Source organism: Dreissena polymorpha, chromosome 3 (genome assembly GCF_020536995.1).
Source record: "Dreissena polymorpha isolate Duluth1 chromosome 3, UMN_Dpol_1.0, whole genome shotgun sequence".
NCBI lineage: Eukaryota > Metazoa > Mollusca > Bivalvia > Myida > Dreissenidae > Dreissena > Dreissena polymorpha.
The window spans coordinates 143,195,796-143,202,813 of record NC_068357.1 but is presented as its reverse complement, the minus strand read 5'-3'; the positions used below and the strand labels follow the sequence as shown (position 1 = coordinate 143,202,813).

General features: G+C 35.3%; 1 long non-coding RNA gene across 1 annotated transcript; it reads left to right on the top strand.

Moving 5' to 3' along the window:
• The first annotated feature begins 3,795 nt into the window (after positions 1–3,795).
• LOC127871781 (uncharacterized) lies at positions 3,796–6,777 on the top strand. The gene is made up of 3 exons (XR_008045548.1): positions 3,796–3,963; positions 4,777–4,793; positions 6,340–6,777. It is a non-coding gene; the product is annotated as an uncharacterized LOC127871781 (long non-coding RNA).
• Positions 6,778–7,018: the final 241 nt, after the last annotated feature.

The following is a 7,018-nucleotide window of genomic DNA, read 5'->3' as shown; positions in this document are numbered from 1 at the left end:
TCAATATTCCACCGAATCCAACAAATATCCTCTATTTAATTAAAAAATATTTAAAAACCAGGTTCACCTTGGAAATAATCCAATAGTGATACATTTTATTGTTTCTAATTTGTTAGATTCTTGAATAACCAGTATATTGTTAGAACCTCTTCTTTATATGCATAAGTTATGTGTGTGTGTATTTGAGATTTATTTACAGGTCGTCCAGCGTCTTCTCGACTACAGATGTATCGACCTTTGAATAAGTTATTCATTCGGTTCATACTTATATACCTATGTAATTTGATTACATATTGAGATAACAGTATTAATTGCATTTTAAATGAAATGAAATATAACAATATAAAGTCATGCAAATTGACTTTGCAATGATGTTTTTGCCAGTTTTCATGTATAAATGTAAGTACGGGGTACAATTTCAACGTTGAACCAGGATAAAATTTGAAGGCACATTTTTATATTGTACAATGTTAAAGACAAATGGTTACCATAACGACCAGTTTTTCGCTTCAAATTAATAAAAGCTTTCAGTGGACTGGGTGTGTGGATTTTGTGCATTGAAATGTACTTTGTATGCGAAATGATTTTATATAACAGTATTTTACATTAAGTACTTACAGTTTACATTAATTGGTTTTGGAATGTCAATAATTAAAACAACTCAGTTAATTTGTTTAATTGTTTGCATTTTCACATATACTAATAATTGTGTAAACATTTCCCATAATTATTCATCAAGATTGATGTGACGAATGTTATGTCATATGTTGAAAACAGAAAAATGTTTATTTGAGGATAAAATACCAACATTCAAATAATGGGTAACCATGGAAACCATTTTATACTAAAAACAAGATGCTTTTAACAATGTGTTTATATGTAAACATGTGTTTATATGTAAATATGTTTAAACTTTTTTACTTGTATATATGTATGTATTTCATTTTTTAAACTTATTTACGTGTAGACAATTTTTTGTTATATTAAATTGGTAAAATGTTATTCGCCCTTGTTGTTTTCTAGTTTTATGCTAAATACATCCTTGATCATATCTGTAGATTGTTAACAAATGAGCGAGGGTGCGAATGGGCAAGTGAATGAGAGAGAGCTATAAAAGCTTTCTATTGGAATTTTAATTGAATTATAGCGAAAAGTCGCGAGGATATTGAACGGGAGGAACGTGTGTCCTAAATGCTTATTTCTCCCTATATATAAATTATCGACTGTGAACGAGTATCTATTAATAGATCCCAGAAATAGGAAATGACGGTTTGTGAAATATAATTATCTCCCTGTTAATACACAAATATATTAATGATTTCACTGTATCTTCTTGATCCAGCGGATTTCCGCGGTGTCTCTAACATAGTGTGAGGGTAGTTTAGAATCCTTATCGGATCTTGCCCTAATACAACTATGGTTTTATGTTTGTAAATTAGTGTCTATGTATGTAACATTGTCCATTCTGTGTAAGTAAAAATTGTTCCCACGTCGAGATGTGTTGCGGTGTAAGTGCGAGATATATACCTGTGAATGAACCATCCATTTTTGGGGATGGGGCTTTCTTAGTATGTATGTCTCGTTCTGCACCGTAGCTGTGCGCACACGCCGAAGTTTCTGGGAATATGAATGTCTGTTTGAATGTTTGTAAATCTGGTTGTTCACACACCTTTCTCCCTATAAATAAATATATATATATATATATATATATATATATACATATATATGTACTTTTATAATTTTCAAACAAGTAAAACTACATTCACGACGAATGCAATGCTAAACATGTCTCTTCTTTCATCAACACATCAATCGATTTCAATAAAAAAAAATAAAGCGTTTAATGCTTTTCATCGATAATTTGAAAGATGCGCGTTTTTTATTCAAAGAAAACTTATAAATTGAAATAATGAGTTATAAATCCTTAAATGCCAAGTGGTAATTCGATCTCTTTTACTCCCAATGGTACATTTTCGAATCCCCGTGACGATTTTATTTGGCTGTTTCGGTATTATTACTATATTTATTTAAGTTTGTCCATAAAGTACTATTAGTAGTATTTTAGTACATTGTATAACAATAACAAATGCGATAAACAACGAAAAATGCACTTGCAAGTAACAGTTCTGATTCAAGTTTTGTAAAGCTTGTCAATTGGTTCCCTCGTTAAGTTTCCCTATATACGTACCTTTTTTAATACGCTTCATGTATAGAAAACAGGAAGAATATACCTAGTAGTATTATACAGAGTTAGAACCAGATATATAGAGAATAACAGGTTACTGTCGCATCGTTTTGTAATATATCAGGCAAGGCTTAGAATAATATAACGGCGAGGCTTGCCGAGCCATTATTTTATTCGTGCCGAGCCTGATATATTACAAAACGATGGGACAGTAACCTGTTTTTCTGTTTATCATACCACATGTTTCTAAAAATCTGTAAAACAATCCATTTTTTTATATTTAAAATGTACTGATCCCCGCTGATTTTACTGATCCGGCTTTTACACGTTGACATAAATGTAGCAACGGCGTTCGAAAAGACGACACGAATAATCGCTTATTTTAAACATCGTATAGAGAAAAAAGTTGTTTGCACTACGAATGAGAAGAGTACACCCGCTTTAATTATAAACGTCTTGAATTGGAGTTCAGGAATGGACTGCAGCGACAAATTTAATCGAAGAACACACTTCACCGAATAGTTTGGAGACGCCATTTTGGAGATGTGTATTGAAATTGACATTTTGATGATGGTGTCAATATTTACATAAGCGTGTTAACTCGTTTGTTAAAACGTTGAAGATTACCATACAGTTATCATTTGCCTTGACTTTCTGTGCAACACTTGCGAGTGCTATGACTATATCGATATTTTAGACTTATTGGCCCATTGATGGCGTCATTTAACTTTGTAGTGCGGGCTGTGGTTATTTTAAAAAAAATAAACGTTTTTGTGATTTATGACTTTAAACTAGAATAAAATATATGCGTTCTTGGTATCAAATTGTTTGTTTTGTTGAACCTGATTATTGTTGATAGAAATTGTTGACTTTATTGCAAATCCCACGTAACTCCGAACATTGACTGATATAAGAACTTCCTGTTGACCATGATATAAAAAATATATCAGGCAACGTTATATCAGGCAGATATCAATGCGGTGGTATGATAATAAACATTAGTAAGGCGTAGATACCTGTACGCTATTTACTTGCTCGCAAACATTAATGATCACTTTTTATTTCAATACCGTAGATGAAATGTTAGGCACGATATACCGATTCCTCAACAGCTCTATATTTTTCAGCGTTTTAGTTTAAAAGTAACGTAAGTAAATAGTTACGTATTTTATATTAATTAAACCCTCGTAATTTAGCGTTCGCTTTACCGTGCACGTATTTTAATCCGAAATGCATTTGGATTTAATTCGATCTCAGTGGATTCGTTGAAAGATAACATTTGTTGTTTTGTATTGAAGATGATGTATGACGTCAATTTAAGACAAGTACTTATAGTTCTAAAATATACGAAACTGTGTGTGTGTGTGCGTGTGCGGGTGTGCCGGCGGGCGCGTATGTGTGTTGTGCGTTTTTGTGTGTTAAGGCGCGCGTGTGCGTGTATGTTCTTTGAACAATAGTGAATCGTTTTAAAAGCTCTTGCGTATTAAGCCGCATGTATTGTTCAATATGCTGTTACGTGTTTGATTGATTTTTGTTATCGAGATCGATATCGCAAATTCCTATAGCGAAGTGATCAATATGATCTACACTACTTTCAATGTAGCCTATAAGCTAACGCCAAACAAGTAGCGTGCATGTGTAATTAATTAGTCTGCCTCATTAAGAAGGATTTGTTACATTACGTTACAAACGTAAACAAAAAATGAAGGCTTTTACAAACTACACGGATCATTCGATGTTTCTATCGGTCGATTTCGAAATAGTTGGACTCGTTCAGGGTAAGGTATTTGATTTTAATCGTATCAACAAGTAAACCATTTTTAACCAAGTATGCAAATATATATAGACATAGGTTGATGTTGCTGCTTTGGCATATAAGGCAGGTAATGTCGCGGCGGTGGAACCCGTGGTACGTATTCCGTATTTAATAGAGTATACTGTTCGGAAACTGGCTGGCCAAATTTCTTTTACATATTCTTGACGAGCAAATGAACCAATGAAATTACATTCTGTGGTTCAATAATCAAGAATGAAGTCTTGGAAATAACGATCGTTTGAGCGGATAACGATAAATGTGAAAACAACTAATAAATTAACATGTTAATGATACCATGGAACCTTTCTTGACTTCATAGGGGACAGGGTAGCTCCTGGCCAGACTGCGCAAGTCGGCCTCATATGGCATAATACCCATTTTCGCATGATGCGTGTCATTTGGTAATGACGTCTTGCGTGCAAGGTCTTTGCCTCTACCTCAATAGTCAAGGTCATACTTCAATGTCAATATTCAAAATAAGTGCGTAATACAGCTTTTGCAGTCTTGGGCTTCACAATTCAATTAGCATTTCTAAAATGACATGCCTTACATGGCACGGCTGTAGAGAGAATATATTGCGCGTAATACATGTGTCCCAACCTCAAAGGTCATTGTAACACCCATTTTAAAATATTGCAATATATGAATGCCATTCTTGCTGACACGGCATCTAGTTGAAATAAACCACAATCTAACCGTGATTTCCATTGAATACTCATTAAGAAACTTAAGGTACACAGATATCTTTGTTTATCGCTGTTTTATTTTATTTCAGGGGTGTTCTTCAGAAAGGTAAAATATATTTTGGTATTAACCCATTTATGTCAAGTGAACACTCCCACCCTTCTAAATTGGATCAATTTATTTCCAAAATTAGGGATGTCTAGTATATTTATTTCTATATTTAGAATATTTCTTACATAAATTCCTTTAAGCAAACAGCGCAGACCCCGATGAGACGCCGCATCATGCGGCGTCTCAACTGGGTCTACGCTGTTTGACAAGTCCTTTTTTTCTAGACGCTAGGCATAACTGGGTCAATGTCAACATCAACAAAGTACAATGTGTATACTATAAAGTACAATTTATTTGTGTAGTTAATTGAAAAAACATATGACACGCGCGCTGTGAAAACGGGGCTAAATGCATGTGGGTAAAGTGTCATCCCAGATGAGCGTGCGCAGTCCGCACAAACGAATCATGGACGAAACTTTCCGCTTTTATAGAAGTTTTCGTTAATAGAAATTATCTTCTAAAAAAAAGAAAATGCATTAGACAGCGTTATCCCAGAGCGCGGTTTATATGAGTTGCGTTCTGAGAACAACTGGAAATACCGGTAATGCATGTGCGTAAAGTGTCGTCCCTGATTATTCTGTGCCGTCCGCACAGGCTAATCAGAGACGACACTTTCCGACTAAATTGAATTTTTGCTAAGAAGAGACTTCATTTAAACGAAAACTGTCATAAAGCGGAAAGTGTCGTCCCTGATTAACCTGTGCGGACTGCACAGGCTAATCTGGGACGACACTTCACGCACATGCATTATGCCCAGTTTTCTCAGAACATTACTCATATAAATATTTCACTCAAGCAGTTTAATGACATGTTTGCGATGGTATTCATAAGCGTTGGCGAGCAACATGTTTATTATCTGATCTTTTGCATTGTAGTCAGTGTGCATATTTGCAACATCTGAAATTTGTCGAATGATTTTGAAAAAAAAATTGACAATATTCGGTATCATACTAGTATAACATAGAAACGCTTTCTTCTGTGTACTCATTGTACATTTAATTTAATGCACGATTTAGTTTTGCTTAAACCTATTAATTTTTGCTCGATTGCGTAGAAAGCCTACGGCTTGTTTGAAACGCTCTCGAGTCCGCTTCCTGGGACTAGAACCAGTACTTGGTGTCTATGGGGGAAATCAAAAGAACGTTCCCACATTGGGGATCGAACCCGTGCCCTCACGATCGCTAGGCGGACACCATATCCACTTCATCACTGCGACCTCTAAATGCACGATTTGGATGTTGATGCAAGCAAAGAGGATTAGTGGTATTTATTGTGTGAAACTAATTTTATATTTTACAAAAAGTATTTCAATTTAAAAATAAACGATTTGCCGCGTGCGATATAGGAAAGCGTTTACAATTTGAACCGTCGTGTTCTATACGACTGCTCCCTGTTAGTTTCCTCCCCGCCACAATCTCTCTTCGTTGTGTTTATTGGGCATGCGTAGAGGAACAAGTAAATTGCGAGCTGAACTATGTAATTTGATAAGAAAGTTAAAATTTGACAATAATTATTAGTCCTCGCATGTGTTTCACTATTTCAGTACGCGTTACACGCAGCAAATAAGCTGGGTGTGACGGGCTGGATAAAAAATACACGGACTGGGGGCATCATGGGCAACATTCAGGGCGTGCAAGTTCAGCAACGAGCGCGAGCTCATTAATCTCGACCATCACCACTTCACCATCTCCCCCAGCGACTGGTAGTTCTGTTCTTATAGGAGACAACATCCGGGTCCCGGCGATTTTAAACTGGATTGCGTGAACGAATCAAAGTACTGAAAGTACTGGTGTGACGATGCTTTTGAAAAGGATGGATATATAGAGGATATTTGTTGGATTCGGTGGAATATCGATTTTCCCAGAAAAACAGCGAACAATGTCGATATTTTCACTGTTATTTTTCACTGTTTAAAACAGTGAAATACCAGTTTATTTCACTGATATTTCTGCAAAATCACCGGAAAGCATAAAATAAATAAGCATCCATTTATTTAATCTACATCACCGCAATTGTGTAATTGTTATTGCTTGTCATTTATCCGCAGGTCAACAGTTAATGGTTATGGTGCAATAGTTTTCGTTCTTGGACACTGCACTCCCTTCAATGAGATTTGTTTACCTAAAAGTCTCATATTTGAACTAACAATTCTTTTGGGAGTAATTGTCCAGACATCCAATGGATAAAACAGCAACAATATGCTAACCCATAATTTTTCGAGG